We start from the raw sequence: 22,201 nt of genomic DNA, 5'->3' as shown, positions 1-22,201 counted from the left end.
ATGTAGGTTGTAGTTCTGTTTCTATTTTTGTTTTGTTTTTTAACTATGTTAATTCCTTATATTTCCTGGAAGAGTTGGGTTATGGATCCTGGAAAATTCCAAATCATATCATGAACAAATCAGTTTGAATAACATGACAATTGTCCATGGCGCCTTTTCTCAGTCCCAAGTGACTTTTTTTATATATATTTCTATGTATTTCCTGGGTCCATCTGGAACCTAAAGTAGAATGACTAAGAGGGCAAACAGATTTTGCCCTTGTGCCTCCATATATTTCTTTACGGTGGCACAAGTTGTAAGCAAGCAGATGTCCTAGCCTCTTGTTGCACTCCAAATACCTAAAAATGTTGCCACAACCAAAGGTAATTACAGTTTGTGACATGTTATAGGGGATGATATCTGTTTTCTTATGACGCATCCAAGAAATTCCCCTGCAGGTGATTCTTATGGAGTGTATACTGGGTTGTTGTGCCCTGACTCTGGGCATGTGTCTACAAGTGATAGAAGAAGTGGGGGAGAGAGAAAGCAGAGCACTCTGGAGGCGGTGATAGAAGAGGCCAGCTGTAGCATTACCTGTAAATGACTATACATTACATATGGTGCTACAAAATGTAGTGCTGTAGAGAAGTCCCTCTTTGAAAAGGAACATTTCTGTGACAAATCTGAGATGTTTATGGCATTACAAATGGTGGCATTACAAATGGTAGAAGTGTATGAATGCTTACTTTTTATAGCCTTGCAAGGGCGTTTATAGCACTATAAATATAATGTGTCCATAGCCTATGATTGCCCATTCAGTACTTCTTTCTGTATGTTTACTTTCATACAGCATTCAGATTGTATTCAGCTAGGCAGTTTGCAAATACTTATACTCTACATAGGACTATAACATCAAACCTTAGAAGTGTTGTGTCTTATTGTGTTTTCTTAGTACTGTCCCTTAAGGCCAAAGCCCTCATGTCCAGTACTGCATGGCTCTGTTGCTTTGTGGCAGTTTTGCAGTGCTGGGACTCCACATTGTCTGCCATGAGGAGCCAGGGGCTTTCTTGGTTTCTCTCCCTACACAGGACTGGACAGGGTCAAGTCAGAGGCAGAGCAGGTATAAGAGCTGCATACATCTACTGATGCACCCTGGATATGATGCCAGAGAGTTATAACAGTAATAAACAACTGTTAGTTCAACACAACAGTGTCCAGAGTGTTGTTGCTGAACCCACAACATCTGGCAATGAGAATTGCTTCATCGTGAACCCCACAGATGAGACAGTCGGAAAGCAGGCCATCCAGGAGAGCACCAAAATCACAACATTTATCAAGGTGACAGAGCTCAGCCAGATAATCTGCTATGCCTTCATTGGCCTTTTGGTCCCATTTAAAAAAATGAAATCTCTGCAGATTAACAGATGGCCTTGGGCAAAAATGTGGCTTTAGCAGAGCAATTAGTTCAGCATAAGACTTAGTGTTTGGTAAGGCAGGTGTGGACAATGGCAAATGTTTTGGCACCACAAACGGTCAGGAGGATCATGCACTTCTGTGCTGGGTTTTCCACTTTGTTGGTTTCCAGGTAATAGGATAGACTCTCAGCATAAGAATCCCAAAAAGCTAGCTGGCTCACATCAAATTCTTTTATATGCCCCAATGTAGCCATTTTAACTAACATCAGCCGTAACAGAGAAAAGAAGAAAAAGAAGCAAAAAACTTCCCTCTGATCACAAAACACACCTAGGTCTCAGAATGTCATCCCACAATCTAGGGGCGTCTTCTCAGCAAAGGATCCCATCCTCTTCACCAAATGATATGTTGTGTGTTCAGCAGCAACAGTCTGGACACTGCTGTGTTGAACTAACAGTTGTTTATTACTGTTATAACTCTCTAGAATCATATCCAGGGCGGATCTTAACAGTAGCATCAGTGAACGAATGCAGCTCGTATACCTGCTCTGCCTCTGACTTGACCCCATCCAGTCCTGTGGAGGGAGAGGGACCAAGGAAGCCCCCGGCATCTCAGGGCAGACAACGTGGAGTCCCAGCGCTGCAAAACTGCCACAAGCAACAGATCCCTGCAGTGCTGGACATGAGGGCTTTGGCTTTAAAGGGACAGTACTAGGAAAATGCAGTAAGACAAAACACCCCTTCCCCCTAGACAAAATAAGGAGAACCATCCATAGCTAGTTATTCTCATCTGGTACCTATAATTCATTTTTCAGCTTAGTTAGGAACACTAGCCAGGCTCTGTCTCATTGCCATCTCCCAGCAGTCCTAATGCAACTCTGTCATCAAAGGATTTTAAGCATGTGCTTTAATAAATAGGGATGGATCCAAGCATACACTTAAGTGTTTGCTGAACTAGGACCATTTGACCTTGTCCTTCTATAGTTGAAGATTTAGCACTAATTTCAATGCAAGTGAGGTTCTTTTCACCTCCCTCAGAAGCACTGGGTGTTGGCTACAGCCAAGGTTGGGGATTTTGACTGGAATTTGATCCTGTTGAAATTTAAACCTAGAGGTTCTTGACTAGAGGGTCCTACCACTCTCCTCAGGGCCACATTTGGGATCTGGAAGGATTTTACATCACAGTCAGATTGGCATGGATTTTGGAGGTTTTGTGGGCAGCATAGTTCTCTTCCTTGGATCTCTTGGCCAGATCCAGATATACAGGCACTTGCAGTTTGTGGTGCAAAACTCATGCATGCCCAGTGTGCCCTATGCTGCAAATTTGTAGTGTGGGGGCAAAATTTACTACCAAGAAATCCTGGTAGCAAAAAAAAATTCCACAAAAAAAACAGTGTGGCCCAACCACAGGAACATGGGCTGCAAGACACAGAGACTCAGCCCTCCAGGGAGACACTCTGGCTACTGCCCAAAGTGTCTCCCCTTATCTAGTTTTGCCCCAGCTCCTCCAGCATGCCAGGAGCTGGGAGGAGCAGGGAAATGGCCATTTTCCCAAAACAGGGCATTTTGCCCTGCACCAAACCCCACATGCAGGAGTGTGCACAGTGACAAAAAGCAGTGGGACAAATTTGTGTTGCTATTTTTGCTACAGCAAACACATGTCCCTGTATGTGAAGATGTGCCCCTTGAGTATATTTTAACAAACTACTCCCTGTAGCATTAAAAGTTCACGAAGGAGTTTTAGAATGGCATTGTGTGTATTTGTGCCCCATTCTGTATACTAAGTGACAGTTTATAAGACACTGGAATAGTTCACAGTGGAAGTGAAATACAGGCACTTGACTTACAACGTTTCAAGTTACATTTCACACTTACAGTATTTATAAATTGACACCCTGTTTCAACTTTACAACGCCAGTTTGGACTTACAATGCTTGATTCGATGCGATGCGACGCCAGCAAATAAGTTCACTGCATTGATCATCTCCCTGGAGAACATCTGTCCAAACTTCCTTGGACACTTTCTTTAAGAAAGCAGACGAGACTCCAGAAGAACCTGCAGGCAAGCCTCCTGAGAAGATTCCAGCCAAGAACCCTTCAAAAAGTCTAACCAAGAGCCTTTCAAAAAGTCCATCAAAGTCACCTCAAAGAAGTCCTTCCAAATCAATATGATTGCTATTTACAATATAAATGCATTAATGTAGCTATATTATTCATGTGTGATTGACTGAATACAACATTCTGGGGTATTTTGGGTGAAAATAGGGTATCAAGCCTTGGTTCACGAATGAATCACCCATTTATAACATTGTTTCTTATGAGAAAATTGATTCCAAGTTACAATGTTTCGAATTAAGATGCAGCTTTCAGGAACCAATTGTGTTGTAAGTCTGAGGACTGCCTGTAAGTATAAAAATATTCATATATAATTGCAATCTAAACATATTACAGTAACACACAATTATTAATTTATATTGTAGCCCAGTTAAGCAAAAAATAATTATGTAAATCCAGCTTTTATAGAGAACAAGTCTTTAGTACGTAAGGAGTAATAAATATATTCAGGCTAGTTTGTTGCCTTCTATATTTGCAAAAAAAATTAACGTAGATAGAAAAAGAAAATACTAGCACAAAAGAATAGTGTACATGTTTATCTCAAGCCATATTTTTACCTCTCACTTCTTACCTCATCCTCAGTTGCTGGGCCAACTGCAATAACAACTGGTTGGCTCAGAGCTTTCTTCCTCTGTCTCTTTCTCTGACATAACCATCATGGCACTTTGCTAAATATTATTCCTCTCTGACTAGCTGGCACAAAGCCTAAGAAGCAGAAAGTTTAAAGATGATCTAAATAAGTGATATAAAAATGTGAGGAGAAGGGGGCACATCTACGCACGATGCTACATTGCTGTGACGCTACATTCCCCAGCAGCTACTCCGCCGTAGCAGCATACTCCCCTGGTACATTGCCCTACTATGGTGAAGGAGCTGCAAAAAATAACCATGTGCCATGCATATAGTATATATAGTATGGGTGGGCTGTTACTGTGACCTTTTGGAAGTACTAAATAATGGCGCAGTAAAAATGTTGCCATAGCAACATGTGTAGATTTATCCGGGAACATGTGTTGGTTGTAATACAATATAATTTTCAGAAAATATTTTTTCAAATAGTTACTTCGTTATGCATTCGTTTATTTTAGTGAAAACTGTTCATTTCTTAAGCTTGTCATTAATATGCAACAGCAACCACTTAAATGTACTAATAAAACAAGAAATATATGTTTTATGTTGTGCATTAATAGACTTCTGACTATCATTGCCAGAAGGTAAATCCTGTGATAAAACTGCAGCTGGAGCTAAAGAAATTCCCAAACAAGTCACCTTTACAGTAGGCATTTTGCACCCCAAGGGTGTATGTGTGGTTCTGTGTGTATGCACATGGGGTGTGTATGCATGTGCACGTACTTGAATGTAATCAAAGCAGCAACTCCCCTTCCCTCTCTTTCTCCTGAAAGGCAACCCCAAAGTTGTATTTATGATGCATTAACAAACTCAAGTTTCATAAATGAAGTGAACCACCCCCTGATTCAGCTTGTGAAGTAACAGAAAATCCCACAATCTGATTTGCCTAAAATAATAATAGGGTACTCTAGATCTCCAGAACACAAAAGAGGGAGAGGTGAGGCAAAGCCATGACTAAGGCCCTTCTTCCGTATCACTGTCTACATGATTCTAATATACAAGGTCTGTTCCAAAAATATCAAGACTGAACTTGTATTTGTGATAGAAGTATTGGGTGGGGCACGTGGCTTTCCTGAACATGTCTAGGAATGCTGGGACTCCTCTGGACAGGTTTGCAGCTCATGGAGTTTCCCCAGTTTTCTGTGGCCAGTGGTTGAAGTAAGTTCATTTGTGTCTCATGTCCCCTTTCATTATGTCAGAGTGTCCAGAACAATGTGTGTGCATTAAATTTTGCATGAAAATCGGGAAAACAGCAATTGAAACATCTGAATTACTTAAAATAGCATTTGGTGGTGACACTATGAGCCATACAAGAGTTTTTGAATGCTATCATCAGTTTAAAGAAGGACAATCATCAGTCAAAAGTGATAAGCATTCCGGACACCCTTCAACATCACAAAATGATGAAAATGTGGCAGTGGTTCACAGTTTGGTTCAAAATTATAGGTGATTGACTATCCTAGAGATAGCAGAAGCAGTTGGAATTTTTGTTGGTTCATGTCATTCAATTCTAACTGATGATTTGGGAATGAAATGACCAGAAAAGCAAGTAGAAAAGTGGGTGTCCAACTCTTGGATACTGCACCATGACAACGCACCTGCCCACTCAGCACAGCTTGTGAAGCAATTTTTAGACATATTTTAGCCAAACACCATATCCCACAAGTACTACAGCCTCCATATTCACCTCATATGGCCCCATAAGACTTTTTTCTCTTCCCTCAACTAAACAAAACCTTGAAAGGAAGAAGATTTTCTGATGTGGAAGCCATAAGACAGAATGTGACTGAGCAGCTTTTAGCGACTCCACAAATTGCTTATCAGAGGTGCTTCCAACAATGGCAGAAGTGTTGGGAGAAGTGTGTGGCTACAGAAGGAGCATACTTCAAAGGAGATTAACCAAAACCCCTTTAAGTAAAATATTTTGTTTCCTATAGCATAAGTCTCAATACTTTTTGATCAGACCTCATACAGTGCACCAGACAGGTCAAGCAGATAGGACAGAAGTCCCTTCTTGAACTCTTGATATTGTGGCATTTCCTGCTCAGTCCACTAGCTAAATGCCACAACTTGGGCCTGCCTATTTAATAGTAGCTTGGTCATGTAAGGATAAGCATCTTATTCTTTATTTAGGCACCAAGTGCAACATTCTGTTTCATTGCTGAAAAAATAACTGGTACTTATGCAGTTATTAGGCATCAGTCATAGATTCATGGATTCATAGAAGTAGCGTTGGAAGGGACCTAAGTAGATCTTCACATCTGACCCCTACCCTGGGCAGGAGAGAATACTGGGCTCATATGACCCCAGCTAGGTAACTATCCAGCTTCCTCTTAAGGCCCCCCAAGGTAGGAGCCAGCACCATTTCCCTTGGAAGTTGGTTCTAGATCCTAGCCGCCCTGACTATGAAGTAGTCTTCTAATGTCCGGCCTGAACCTACTCTCAAACATCTTATGGCCATTATTCCTTGTTACTCTGGGAGGTGCTCGGGAAACAGGGTGTCTCCCATTCTCCGCTGGTCCCCCCAGTAAGTTTACAGGGACCAGTCAAGAAATAGCATTCTACTTCATCCTGCATAGTGGCTTGAATCACTGTAAGACATCTACATTTCTTATGAATATTTATTTGTCTACATTTTGACTCCAAGATGTCTTTCCTGAATAAAGAACATTGGAATGAAGATGGCCTCTGAAAGACTTTTCAAATAGTGCGATCTGGGCATCTAGTCCAGCTCCGCTGAAAAGGCATTTCAAGCAGGTGGACCAAACAGTTCTGTGAAGAAGCCTGTTTTCTGTTGCCACTACTGTTTATGCAGTATATCTAAAGGTTCTGTAATGCAAAAATACAGCCTTCCTAGAAAGGCAAGAACCCCCCACCACCTCCCTCAAACCCTATGCCAAGGTGTCACCCATCTTGCTAAACCACAGTTGGGCTTCCTGTTTATTAGTCTCCTTTTGTTCCCACTAGCTACCAGAGAGATAGCTTTAATGTGGAAATTTTGTTCTACTTGAGCTGGTGGCTTGGCTACATACTTGTGAAATGAGCAGTCAAGATTCAAATCTCTGAATCACCTTACAGGAGGTAGGCCTACAGGTAGGTTTCCCAGGTGTTCCCTTTTTTAACTGGTCCTTTAACTCATGGGCAAAGGTGAAGCCCACCATAATGCTGGTTTCAATTTGATGTTAAGTACTTGATAGTTTTTGGTCAAGGGGGTTGCACAGCTTTTTGTGTATCCACAGCAAGCTCTGAAGTACTTTCCAACCTCAGGAGCAGTATTGAATCACTTCTGCAACCTCAGAGGCACTATTGAACCTGCAGTAGGAATAAGTCACACAGGGCAAAAATGCAACCAGGTAAGGTCTTTAGATGTGGAATTATGAATTCTGAAAGGTGAAGTAGAATGTCATCCTGTGACGTAGATTCATAAAGCCCTGGCGTGAGCGTCCTTTACGCGTCTTAGCAGTGAAGTAGAATTTACCCTAGAGGGTATGTCTACACAGCAGGATTCAGTGTCACGCAGAGATACCTCACTTAACCCTCCTGAGAAGCAGGGCGTATTAGCCCAAACAAAGTAGTGTACTAGCACAGATATACTGCACTGCTGTAATACATTGTATTCTCTACCTTAAGCATACACCTTAAAAGTGTATGTTTAAACATTTTGTATGTGTATGTTTACACCCTGAACCAGTGGTTCTCGACCTCTTTAGACTCAAGGCACCCCTTTTAGGCTAGAGGTCCCTTTAGTCTAAAAACATTTGTGAATTGAGGGGTATCCCATTTCAAAAGATAATTGATTTATTACAGTGCTTGCTTCCTTGCAAAGGAGCCAGGGAATTGAGAGTAGATAGGCAAGCAAAGTCTAAGCCTGCCTTTATCTGTTCATCTCCTTACACCTGGAATCTGAGCCTGCCCTTATCTGCTAATCTCCTCACACCTTACTTATCTCCTCATACTCCTGCAGCATCCTTCAAAGGATCTTGCCACACCCCAAGATACCCTGAACCATGATTGAGAATTACTGCCCTAAACATTCACCCTAAAAGTGAATTCTTTACTCCATTTAAGACAATCACAAAGCTTCCATTGATATGAATGGGGTCAAGATCTCATCATAAATATCTATTAGTCATTTGGATAAAGGTGGGCATCTAATACCTTTTAGTAGAACCTAAATCCACAGAACAGCATCCAGTCAGCATTAGACCTATATTTTTTTTTCACATCCACAACATAGGCAGAGGGAGAGATACCCATCTGAAAAGTAAGGCAGACTTAACTGAAATATAAGTATGAGCTGACACAGGAGTGAGTTTCACCTTTAGATTTGAAAATGAGGGACTCTAGGTGCCTAAATCATTTTTCCAGTTTATAATCTTTCATATGAGTATTGTTTACCATATGTAAATCTGAAAAATCTGTTTTCTTGAAGAATTTGGAGATGTGTCTGTGTCTTACATCTGTCTCTGCCAGACAATTTTGACAGACATTTAATGGCTGATGGTTACACATATGCTTCTGTCAGTGTGATCCTTGACTCCAACTGCGTCCTCCAGAGAAATGCTTGAGCACACCAGAGCTACAGCTGAGCTACGCAATGACAAAGGCAAGGGTGACAACGTGTTCTGATTTTAGAAATGAAAACAATACCTTAATTCATCATCTAGAAAGGCCAAAGGAGTGTTCAGCCCAAATAGGAACCTTGTGGTTCATAAGCAGATCTCTGTAACATTTATTTTAAAATAAAGCATTGGGTCTGTTTGGCAGTTTAAAGATCCCACTGTATAAATCCATAAATTATTAGGTTTGCTATTGCTTGTTTTATCTCACTGGTTTTTATAACCCTCCACCTGAAGAAGGAAATTTTAATTTATAATCAAAACAGTACCATTTCTGTACTTCCAACACACCTGCCTATTTGCCTATCTCCTTCATAAGTCTGCTTACTATATCAAGGCTATCTATAGAATTCTGTAATGCATAGGAAGAAAGAACTTAATGAAATATTCAGAATGAAACCTGAATTCACACAAACGTTGCAAGGGTATGAATTCTGGCACTGACAGACATTCAGGTCCCTGCTTTAACTCATGGTGCTTCACTTGAAGTGCCATGAGTTAGAGTGAACCTCCTCCCCCACCAACCAACAGACATTCTCCTGTTGAGGTATGGGGGGTGGGGAGAAGGAGGAATTAAGCTGCACTTTGGAGCTGATCCAGTGGAGAAGCCTTTCTACAACCTCTCTCCCCTACCCCCACTCCCCCTCCCAGCTCCACTGGTTCTTTCCGAGGGTTGAGAAGGGAAGGGGAGGGAGCTGCAAGCAGGGGTTTGCCCAACCTGGAGGCTAGATGTACACCTTGCTGGGGTCGTTTGACCCCAATACTCTTTCCTGCCATGGCAGCGGGTCGGACTCGATGATCTGCTCAGGTCCTTTCCGACCCCACCAACTATGAAACTATAAAACTATGAAACCTGAGCTTGGGAAAGGGGAATGAGGTAGGGGGGCTCCACTCAACCTGCCTCCCTCCCCCAGCCCACAGCTCCCTCCCCCTCTCTTCTCCCCGCTCCCTTCCTACAGACAGCAGCAGGGGCAGGGGTGGGCTGCATCGGCCCAGCCCCAATTGCACTGACAGTCTGACTTAAGGAAACAGTGCCCTAATGTGCTTCATGTTGGAGCACTTTCATCTGGTGCCTCATTAGATGATGGTTAATTTGTCATGCAGTCGGCCACTTTTAAAGCATTCTGCAGCCATGCATATGTATCATGGTATGCCTGTAAAGCGCTTTCAGGGGGGCAGTCATCAAATGTCACTTCTGTCAGCGCCTTTCCTTAAGATTCAAACCGCAGTCTAAGTTATCTGAAAGATTCAATAGGCTTGCAGGTCTTTCAAACAAAGCTGGACTATATATGTGGATTCATGTTAAAAACAGGTAAGGCTCAATAGTTCAGGCTATGAGTTTGTTCTGTGTAGGATGTGTTTGAACTCCAAATTTGAACTGTAACAAAACCAAGAATTGCTCAGCTTTGATGAGAAGCTTCTGATCACACTGTGGATAGGTTCGTTTAGAAGGTTAGCAGCAAAACTGAACAACTGAGAGATATTCATGACAACAGCAGCTTCAAAGCTGTTAAAAATATGCAAAATTTCTGTGAGGGAGTGGGGAATACAGCCCTTGCTGAAACAGAGACAGAAATCTTAGCTGCCCAATATTTTTTACTGTAGTTTGCTATATTTTGACAGCCGGACAAGAACGCCCCTCAGCTGGTGACCTGCACCAAGGAGTAAATCCTTTAGAATAAAGGAGGTGAGTAACCAGCTTTTTGTCTATCCTCTCCACTTGCTATCATGGTACTAGGCCAGAAATTCATGAGAATTTACCCCAAAAAATAATTTTAAAAATCTGCTTAGCTTCCATAGGATCACATAGCGAGATAGAGCCAAGATTTACAGACTTCAGCTGCTACTGTGGGTTTGTGTGGTGAAATGGCCTGTGGCTACAGCAAAGAAAATGCTATGACAGGGTTTTCAGAGCAGATGGGGGGAAGGGGAGGAGGGCACAAGACATGTTTATTAACCACTACAGGGGCTACTGTATATACCTATAATCTTTTTCTTAAAAGCAATTTACTACCTAATCACTTATGTAGCAGCTACTACACTGTTTGCCAAGACAACACCAAAACTCCATGTTGCGCTTTCTTTCAAGGGTCCTATCAGTCCTTAAATCATAATGGCAATAAATATACTCCATCACTAACAGAGGAATTCCCAACAGCCCTGGCTTTCCAATAATAATTACACAGGATTTTATGGCTTTTGTCAACTTGAACCTATACTTCTACCTACTTTGAAAGTGGCTAATTCCATGATTATCTTGAGTTTAAGAGTAAGTTGTGGCCAGAGGTACCACAAAAGCAAGTATATAAACAGCGCTCTTATAATATGACTTTGTAGCTCATTGTGTTAAATTAGGTGTTTTGGATATTACCATATTTTCTTGCATACTCCCAAATAAGACACATGCTTTGTTTTTGGAAAAAGAGAATGAAACATTTTGGCCACATAGAGTAGGGATGGAACCCAATCTTTAACTCACGCAACTTTTCATATGCAAAGAGAAGCTACAGTTTTAACTCTTTCACAGCTGAACTATCAGCAGCTTCAGCTGCTGCTGAAGGTTGTAGTCTGTGATCAGATCTAGGAGTTTGAAAAGAGCTAAAAACAGTCTGAAGGGATGTAGAATAGGAGAAAAAAGACAAAGTGTGGTAGGGACACCGCAACAAACCAAAACTTACCTCTGATGCCGAAGTGAAGGGAAAAGTGGCAGCCACAAAATGCTGCCAAAGATCAAAGCCATGGCCGTGGAGAAGCCACTGCCAGAAAACAAGCCCCACTGGTGCAGAACTGGAGAGAAAAGCAGCAGCAGCAGTAAAATACCACTGGAGATCAGACATGCTCCCCCCCAGCAGGGTGGGCACGTTTTGTAGACATGTGCAAATGTCAGTTCATCAGCCAGTTCTCAGAAAGAGAGATAAAATCCCCACTGACCCGCATTCAAGGAAGACCAGAAGTGAGGCCGCCTGAGAGCCCGGAGTGGCAGGAAGCAAATGAGTGCCCTGGCAGGAACAAGTGGTGGCAACCCTGAAAGTTGGGATGCCCAGCTAAAGCTGGCTTGGAAGAGCCAAGATACATACCTTTCTTGAGGCCATGGATCCCGGATGAAGTTGACAGAGACTGAGAAAGCACTGAGCCTGTGGAGAGAGAAAAAAAGAAAGAATATTAAGCTGTGAGTTGCCCTTGTGGACAGAGAGAGTGTCTTGAGGGAAGACACCCCGGGGTAAACACAATAACGAGTCAGGCTGATGTGAGGGCTGAATAAGGACAGTACACTATCTGAACTGGGACTGAGATTAGGTAAGGGCTAAGGCCTATCCATGGCTGGTTGACTTTGCTTTAGCCTCAGCCAAGGACTAACATCATCGCTGGCTGGTGTAAGGCAGGGTATAGGGGAGGCAGAGACCTAAGACAAAGACCTAAGTGAGAGACTGAAGAGGAAACCAGGAGAGGCAGGATTAGAGAACCTCCTCCCAGCAATAATCCTTAACAACAAGACATGGCAGGAAAGAACCCCAGGGGACCTTTTAGAGAATCTCACTAGAGGGCAAGCTGCCAAACCAGAAAGGAAGCAGCTGTGTCTGATCAGCCCAAAAAGGCAAAGCATTTAAGTGAACATCATGGGAAATTACAAATTGGTACATCGGCCAAGAGACACAAAAAGGTTGTGGCCCTGGAAGCCAACATAGAAATGGAAGTGAATCTGGCACCCAGAGTTAACCTATTAGGCCAGATACTACATGCTGTCACCAAAGTGTTAGAAGTTCAACAGCAGCAGACCATCCAGCAACAAGAATGGATGAGATGAAATTGGACATATTTTGGATGCACAAGATGCTGAAAGAAGATGACACAGAGGCCAGCACAGAATCCTTCAAGAGAATGGCGATACAAATGGGACTAGGTAGAATTCTGTGGGCTAGCCAGTTTTGACCCCTGTTACTGGGGAAGGTGCAAGCCGCATACCATGCCCTTCCTAGAGATGATGCCTACAACTACCACAAAGTGAAAGCTGCCATATTGCACCACTTAGAAATGATGTTGGAGCACTACTGGTGATTGTTCAGGGCCAGGAAAGGGAAGGAAGATAGAAAGCCCTGAAACTTGATACAATTACTAAAAGAGCTCATGAATAAGTGGATACTACCTGAGAGAGTTGACAGGGTTGCTCTAGCGGATCAAATTTTATTAGAGCAGTTTATAAGGGATCTTGAAGATGAGACCCAGCTATACTCAGACAACATCTTCCTAGGATGGCAAAGGAAGCCCTAAGGGTTGCTGAAGCCTTTGCAGCATCTGAGTTAGAACCAGCTAAGGAAAAGGGACATAAGAATATAGGAATTAGTTCTAGAAAAGAAGAACCATGTCGAGGGGCACTGAGATACTTGAGAAAAGGGATAGTGTATTATAGATGTGAGAAGTAAAGCCACATAGCCTGTGAAAGTACACTCAGCACTCAAGAAAATGGAAACAGGGGAGTGTTGCTCCTGGAGTTAGGGAGAAGCCAGGGGCCAGTGAAGCAATCAAGGAAATGGACTGCAGCTTCAGGTGGAGTGAAGACATAACAGTATGGGATAGGTCCACGGTGATGGCCTGTGTGGCAGGCCAGGTAATACAAGCCACACTCTATATGGGCTGTTTTCAAATGCTACTGAGGGCTGAGTTAATACTGGATGCCATGGTAGAATGGTGCAGGCCAGTCAGGTTGCGCTGTATCCATGGAGGGGAGGACCAATATAAGAGGGGCTATATAGATGTGAGACTAGCTAATCAGAAAGGTAGAATGAAAGTAGGGTTTACTAATTTGGATGGGGAAATGATCATAGAAAGGAACTGGTGACCATTATACAAGGTACTAAAAGAGGTCCACAGAGCAGAGTTAAAAAGGAAGGGTTGGCCCAAGGTAGAAGGGTGGGTTGCTGAAGAGGAAACATCATCCTCGGATGAAGAAACCCTAGTGAACCTCAGGATAGGAACAATGTGCCCTAGTGAACCTCGGGATAGGAATGTATCCAGCTCAGGTTTCAACTCAGAATTACCTGAAGCAGATGGGTGCAGAGGTGCCTGCCCTCTGCAGTGACCATGGTAACCAAATTGTCAGATAGGTAATAAGCCTGATAGCAGAGTTTGGGGAGAGATTGAGATGGCATTCTGCCACACTGTCTACACAGGAATATTTCACCATTCATAATTATACTCAGATAATTAAACCAGTTAGCCCAGTATGATTTCTCATGTGGACACTCATTTCGGAATGAGAGTAAGTACCTTTTTTTTAGGATACTGCCAAAGTGGCATAAGTCAAACTGGGAGTAGGCACTTTTATACTAGGATAAGCATCTAACATGGGAAGATAAAACTAAAATTGTTTAAATTCACACCTTGTATAATTCTCCAATGAAGACAACTCCCATTTTCAGGCCGGTACTCAAATTCAAGATGAAGAAAAAATGTATCTTATGTTTGAGTTAATATAGTAAAATGCCAGGAAATGAGTTCAAGTCTAATCAAAGAAGGTGGCCATTCAAATATGCAATTGAAAATGGTTGAAATAAGAAATGGGGCCATGTGTTGAATACAAAAACATGTAGAAATACTGAGTAGCTTCCTATTCTGTGACCTCAGCCCACCATAAGCACTGAATGAAAAAAGTGTCCCTCAAAAAAATTGCAAAAAATAAAAGTCTCCTGCAAAAATAACCCTATATAAACTTTCAGCAAGAAACAATAAAGGTAACTATTATGTCCAAGCAAAACATCTCAAGTTTAGGATATCAGCCATATACTGAACTACTCGTTTATATAATTAAAGATTGTACCATAAAGATGTGTATAAACATGGTCCAGTTAAAGCTGTATGGTCATCCTTAATTCAACTTACTCTTATTTCAGAATGCTCTTTTATACAACCATAATGTTCTTTTCTTGTAGGTTTGTTGTACATTAATTAGAATCAAATAAAATCAGTGGAGCTACATAGATTTATACCAGCTATGAATTAGACTAAAAAAACCTAAATTTATTTCTGGCTTAGCAGGTCAGTTCCATCATCTTTAAAGATATGCTTCTACATGTCAGTGTGCATTTATCAAAAGCAGAGAGATGTATAATACTTTTACAGGCCTCACCTCTCAATCACCCTGCCTTTAGCTTAAGAAAACATCTGAATTATATAAAACTCTAGCACAAGAACAGCTACATTGACTGCAACAATCAAGTGAAATGTAGCGGTCATAATACTGCAAGATAGCGGTCATACAGAACCTTGAGTGGGTTGGGCTCAAATTGTGATAATTATCACCTGATAATCCTCAAAGAAAATAAAATCATCTTGGACCCAAGTATGGAGGGGAGGAAACTACAGAAATATTTCTTTAGATTGTTTGGAGTTATTGCACCATTTTAATCTGAAATTGTTGGCCGCTTTTTTGTTTATTCTTTCTCCAGGTATTCTACTAACCTTATTGACTACAAGAGAGGATGTCATGAATATTGGAACATAGCTGTGAAAAGCACATTTACAATTTTTAATTAGATTCTTTCACACTAGGAACCAGAGTTTCACCCATCTCATCAAAGAACAAAAACCATCAGTTGACTTCTATGCCCAAGCAAAAATCTCAGATTGTGACTATCAGCCGTACCCTGAACTGCTCATGAACAATCTAAAGCACAAAAGTTGTCTGGACAAAAGTTTGTCCTCCAGCAATGAGACAACCTTTCAACTAACAAGACTGAAGCTATGTGCCCCTTAGAAGGTTATATAAATGTTATACTGGGTAAAGCCCTACAAGTCCAAAGCAAAGAGTGTATTTTTAATTAAAAATCCTTAAAAGACTAATGTGTATGACAACAGTGAGGCTTCAAACAACTCTTACAAGTTGGTGGCATTAGTTAACCAGATATTTAAACCTTGGTTAGTGGCTCAATAGGGTTTTCACATAATTTATATTGGAATGGTTAATTCTTTAAGAATTCTTCATATTTGATGGTTCATGCTTATACTAGATTAACATTCTCTGATACATTACACAACTTCAGTAGGCAGGCAGAGTGCAGAGAAGGACACCTACGTTCTCTTTGGACTGAACACACAGTGCTTCCTGTATGAAATGTCCTCACATCATTTCGCTTTTACTGCTAACTTAAAATTCAAGTTTCACCATGAGTTCTAACCATTATGTTACTGCTGTGTTATCCAACCTATGGCTTGTGGGCAGACGCAGAGGTGCAACTGGGTACTTGAGCATACAGGGCACTGGCAACACATAGGACCAATGTCTGGGCTGCCACGGTGCAGCCGCCATGGTGGTAGTGGCACCTAGACTAACAGCGCTGCTGCTGCTATTTTTGCCCCCCACCTCTGCCCAGCCAGTGCCTGCGCTGGTGCCCTGGTCAAGCCTCCCCCTTTCCCTCCCCTACACCTTTGTTATACAGCTGGGCCAATGTGTTGTCCATGAGAGCCTCTGCCATCGCTCACAGAGACAGAGAATAAATTCACATTAAAACTTAAAACTGAGGTAGCAGATGAGTTGTTTATCATTGTTGCCCATGAGCCAGCCAACACTGGGAACAGTGTGTTAAAAGAGTCCACATACAGACATTTATTTTTGTCTAGATTGCAAATATCCTTTAAATAGTTTCCAAAAAGTAAGTTCTGTGTCATAATTTTACAGTTATCTGAAAAGGAAATGAATTAAAGACAAATGTTAGTAGATACAGTATTTTCAAACTATCATTTTCTGGTTTTAAAATTCAGCTCAATTCACAGTCCGCTGTTCCTTTTAGTTCAGATACAGCTTAAGCCAGGTTGTTTCAAGTGCTCTATATATAGTTATATAGAAAACGGTCATATTCATTTTGAAGTTATCATCAAAAAATCCTGCTGACAGTATTAGAAGCAGGAACCAGCTCATTAGTTGAATCATGAACCCATGGGTTTCAGTTATCATTAAATTGTTGAATGTAGCAAAATCTTATTTGAAACAATGTAAAAAGACTTACCATACTCCCAATTTTTTGAATCAGTGATTTTTTTTCAAAGAAAAACTTTGTTATTTATAATCTGGGGATGTTAATATGTTTATACCACTGTCTTTTTTCATATACCACCTGCTATGCTGTAGCTGGTTTTTAAATATTTATTGTTCCTTTGCCTTCTGATTAAATTTCACTGTACTCAATCTAGTCTCTCACTTTGAAAGGTTTTCCTTATTTCTTTTAAACAAAATGCATGGTGTTTTTTACATACTTCCTTTCTTTTAAAAAGTTATACCAATAAGAATGATTGGTGAACTTGTACTATATATAGCCAAACTCATTCTATTTCATGAACGTGTCATTTTAAAGAAAGCTTTTGGCCATTTATATGTTAAACATGTTTGATTATGTGACTGTTAGATTATCTAGAAATACAGTTCATATTTGGGATTTCCTATTTTCTTTCCTTATTTTTTCTTGATAGCAGTAGCCCTGGGCAAAAGGTACAATCCATCTGCTGCAGAAGTAGAAATGCAAAATGTGTAACCTCTGGCCACTGGTAAAGTCACAAGGACTTGGATTTTTCTCTGCTTTCTTACCAGTTGTGTAACTGGGTAGGGGGAGCCCTGGGCACCAACTGTGAGATTCCCCTTGGGCTCTTTTCCACATCAAAGGCAGCCCTGTACTGTACTGGGATGAGTGGAACAGTGTCCGCCTCCCCAGGGACTTTTTCTCACAGTAAGCACAGTCCTGCTCTCAGTCTCATGCCTGGGGTGAGAAGGAGCAAATGGGGCCCCAGGAGCAGGTATCAGGGGGCCTATACCAATGGGACTGCTGCTGCCAGACTCTCTATCCTGTCAGTCACTAATTTCCAGGCTCTCTATACAGGGAAGGCTGCTGTGGCAGCATCATCTACAACATCAGCAACAGAAGCAGCAGCAGTAGTGGCTGCCTTCCCTGTACAGAGAGCCTGGACAGGTAAGACTTCCCTTCCCCACCTCCTCTACACACTGGTCAGTAGGGCTGTACAAAGCTTCAGGTGCTGATTCAATTTGGAGGAGATTTAGCCCAATTCAGTGGCCGAATCTCCGAATCCAGATCAAATTGGGAGACCAATAAAAAGGTCTGAATTGATTCAAAGCTCTCTGAATCAATTCATAAAAAATTCAGAGAGCTTCGGAGAGATTCAGAAATTCAGGCAGTCCCCACTCGCCGCCTCAGCAAGCTGGACCTGGACTCCATGCTGGTAGGTGGGGTAGGGCCTGGAGGAGGGGGAGGGGACCATGGGGGGACGCCCACCAGGCCCGATCTCCTGCCTGCTCCTCCAGCCCCTCTGAGCACCTCCTGACCCCAGCTGCTCTCCCAGCCCTGTTAATTGTTGGCCCTACCTGGCCCCAGAATCCTGGCTCTTTAAAAAAAAAAAAAAAAGCTCCATACTCAACAGCTGCTGAAGTGGCTGTCAGGGCCTCTGGGGGTTCACGAAAAACCCCTCCAAGCAGTGTGGGGCAGTGAGGAGTGTGACAGCTGAAAATTATGTCTGCGTGATAAAGGTGCTTGCTGAAGGCTCTATGAAAATTAGATGCACCAAATGTTTTTCTGTCATTTGTTCAGATATTAAGCTATATGTTGTTGCTAAAAGCCTAATTAAAGTCTAAGATGTAGTAAGGCCTTGTATGAAGTAAGGCCTAGTAAAGTTAGCAAAGCCTTATAGAAGTAATGGTAGGCCCTGTGGCATAGTAAAACTAACCTTATCAGAAAAATGCAAGGCTTGTACTGCTACTGGTCAGTCTAAGGACACCTGAAGTAAAAAGAATCTGAATGGCTGTATCAGCAAAGCTCAGAAGTTATAAATTGGCTGGCACATTCAGAAGGAAGATACAGCTTTGTGAAAGGAACTACAGATTAGCTGCTGGCCTGGATTCAGTGGGCCTATGAATCTCAAGGAGCCCAGGGACTGAATACCAGGGTCCTTCCTGGTCCCTCTCTGACAGTGATGATCAGGGACAACTGACTTCACTGAGCTTTGTGGAAAGAGAACCTTGTCATACATCAGGCATCAGAGGGAACTGCCAATAAGTTGCCGATGCAAATTATTATTGTCTGTCATTGTCTCTGTTATTATACTACCCGTAGTCATGTTTTTGTTAAGTTTTTGTTAAATAAACCTTTGTTACCTTTCTACCCCCAACCACACTCTCAATCCTAAACCCTCTACAGGCGGCTGGGACAGGGGGTAGCGGGGATCTTGACCCCGACTCAATCTGGCAGGAGCCGGTGAGTGTGGGGCTTTAAAAAAAGAAGGGCTAGGATGCTGGGTCTAGATGGGAGAGCCATTGACCGTGCTGGGAGAGTGGGCAGGGGCTGGGGGCTCACAGCATGGGGTAGTGGAGGGCAGCGAGGATCACCTGTTTGATTCGGAGATTTGGCCGATTTGGCAGTGGTCAAATCTCCAAATCAGATTCAGCCAAATCAGTTCAGGACAGTGATTTGAATCACCAAATCAAATCACTGACCCCCAAATCAGAAGCAAATACTAGCCACTTCACACAGGCCTACTGGTCAGCATGCCCCCTTCTCCCTCCCCTGCCCTAGGCACTGAATGAGCTTGCAATGCTTCGGTTTCTTACTACCACAACTGACTGGATGGTGCACTTTTTTAACATCTTATTCTTGATGTTAAAGCTGTCGATCTGGCTCTAAAGCATACTAAACCTAGTGGAAGACCCCAGTTGATTTCATCAGGCTTTGAAGCAGGCTCTACATGGCCACAAACTGTTTATATGGTACATCAGGTTCAATTTACACGAGAATGTTTATTACTTTGAAAACTTATTTTTTTCATAAATTTATGAAAACCTGATTTCTAATATTTTCTTCACAAAATTTTAAAATTCTGTAATTTTTCTCCCAGATTTTCATTCATTAAATTATTTTGACTGTGAACAATCAATATCTTTCTCTCTAAAATTGTCTGCAAATCATTTTTGGTGTCTAACGCCCACTGATTTTAACTGAAATAAATACCTTTAAGGATTTGGACTGTAATGCCTCATGCTCCAATCCCTCTTTCTACAGAGGAAAGATTCCTTCCATGGTAAAAGAATTCTGCACTTGACAACAAGTTCCCAATTCTCCTTTGATCTATACAAGACCCTCAGTGGAAACTGGGATTACAGCTCTAGACATTTGTCTACTCCACAAATCCCATTGCAATTGCAACACATACAATTATTAACTGATTAAAAGATCTGACCAAAGGAGTATTCTGCTGGAATTGTGTCATTTCTTACTATTGTGTAATTTCTTACTTTGAGTTGTCTCACTCAAAACTGTAACTAGGAGGCTAGATAATCACCTTGCTGGGGTCATTTGACCCCCAGCATTCTTTCCTGCCCATGGCAGGGGGTTGGACTTAATGATCTGCTCAAGTCCCTTCTGACCCTACCAACTATGAAACTATGTAACTCTGCAATTATTCTGCCTATATTACTGATAAAAAAACCAGAATTTATCTGACCTATGTCAGAGTACTCAGATTTCAGAATATTTTTGTGTGTCTTCTCGATAATGCATGAGACAGGAATTTCCTGGAAAATGTGTAGTTGTCACACAAACTACTAGCAATCTGCAGATAGGTCGGATTATTATTTTCTGCAAAAGATTTTAAAATTACAATTTGGAATTTCTTTCTGCACCTCAAAAAGATGTTGGGTACTGTACTATTCCAAATGGAGAGCCCTCACTCTTTGTTCCTCTTCAGGTTCATTTGCTAAGCAATGAAGTATCGGAACCTAGTAATTTCTAATAAGGTGAAGTAGACACGTCATTCTTTTCATGATTTTAAGCCAGGTTTTTTTTCTCTCCTCATTTTGGCCTATTTTGAATATCTTTAGACAAGTTTTTCTATAGGAAACTAGAAAACAACATTCAGTCTTTTCCAAGAGCGTTTACATGTTTACCTGTCACAAGTCACTATGGGTATTTTTACTTGTGCTCTGGAAGGCATGGGGGAGCACCTTAATTAGCGAGCCACACTAAAAGCACCTGAGTATCATGTGTATCAGCATCCCTGTGCTGAAAAATGGTGGTGGGGCACTTTGAACTAAAGCTTATCAAACGAGCTTTGGTACAAAATGCCCCACCACCATTTTTCAGCACAGGGACGCTGATACATGTGACACTAGAGTCTGCTGGAGCACATCATTCTGCACTCTGATGCTCTGGATTTCCAGCATGTCACAGCAGGCTCCCTGTGTGTGTGTATAGGAGCTATGAAACTATAGGGTTTTTTCTTTTTGCTTTAGTGAGTGGATCTACACACCCATATTGTTGCTCCTGGGTGCCGTGTTTACATGTGTGCCCAGAACCGCAGCACACTGAGCCGAGTCACAGCAGCCCCAGCTGGCAAAGAACCCAGGGCTCAGTCTGCCAGCCTCGGGCTGCTCCAAACCAGCTCAACATGTTGCAGAGGGGCTGGCTGGGGATGAGGGGACTCTAATGCAGGCTAGCTGGCAGGCAGCTGTGTCAGCATCTACACATGCAGTGCTGTGGAGTTAACAACTACACAGCAGTGTAGGATTTGTATTATTAGCTTCCTGAAGCCTAACAGAGCCACATGTGTAGATACCAAAACATTTACTGCAGAGCTAATTAGTCTACTCTGAAGTAAACATCTTGTGTAGATGTGCCCAGTGATGTTTAAGTCCATCTGTTAGATTCATTTGCCCTTGGAGGGAAAGTCTCAAGATATCTTTCAGAAAGAGTTTTCTTGTTGTGTATTACATTAGAAAAATCAGAGACCAGTAAAAGCATGCTCTACTCTTTTAGTTTACTGATTCAGTAAACTAGAGAAGTCTATTGCTCTTAAATCATGGCATTATTACCTTGACCAATATCAGGAACAGTTTGGGAGAGAAGAACTGATTTGCCCTCTACAGTGGGATTTGTCTTTTGCTTCTGATTTGCCCTCTACTATATAGGCACACAGGGAGCCAAATACAATATAATAGTGATACCTAGCTCTTAAAATGCATAGATCTCAAAGCACATTACAATGAAAATCCTTCAACAGAACACAAGTCACCTGAATCCCATTTCATGCTCCAGTCTCTGGTCCACAAAGCCTCCCACAATAATTAGGGATGGGAAAACCTGGTATTGTTTTGGGCTTTTTGCATCTTTTCCCTACTTCTAAATGAAATGGGCAATATAAACACACCAGGGAGGTGTCAAGACACTTCCTTCATTAACATTTCTTTAATCCGTCAAGAATAATTACATGCGAAGTACTATACAAGTAACAAAGAATGTTAATATGAATTTACTTTTACTGTTATATATCTCAGGATGCATCTATATGTGCCTATTAATGCACAGCAATAAACTCCGGTGCAAAAGTTTATTGCTCCCAGGCACACATCTGCATGTGCACCTGGGAGCACAGCACATTGAGCTTGGTCCGAGCAGCCCC

At 41.8% G+C, this 22,201-nt stretch overlaps 1 long non-coding RNA gene across 1 annotated transcript; it reads left to right on the top strand.

Annotated features, from left to right (window-relative positions):
- Positions 1 to 9,959: 9,959 nt before the first annotated feature.
- Positions 9,960 to 16,887, top strand: LOC149871952 (uncharacterized). Its single transcript, XR_016440566.1, has 3 exons — positions 9,960 to 10,067; positions 10,379 to 10,442; positions 15,199 to 16,887. It is a non-coding gene; the product is annotated as an uncharacterized LOC149871952 (long non-coding RNA).
- The last annotated feature ends 5,314 nt before the right edge of the window (positions 16,888 to 22,201 follow it).

This window comes from Crocodylus siamensis, chromosome 2 (assembly GCF_052110815.1).
Source record: "Crocodylus siamensis isolate JL-2025a chromosome 2, ASM5211081v1, whole genome shotgun sequence".
Lineage (NCBI taxonomy): Eukaryota > Metazoa > Chordata > Crocodylia > Crocodylidae > Crocodylus > Crocodylus siamensis.
The sequence above is the reverse complement of the archived record's forward strand: the minus strand, read 5'-3'. Positions and strand labels throughout refer to the sequence as shown.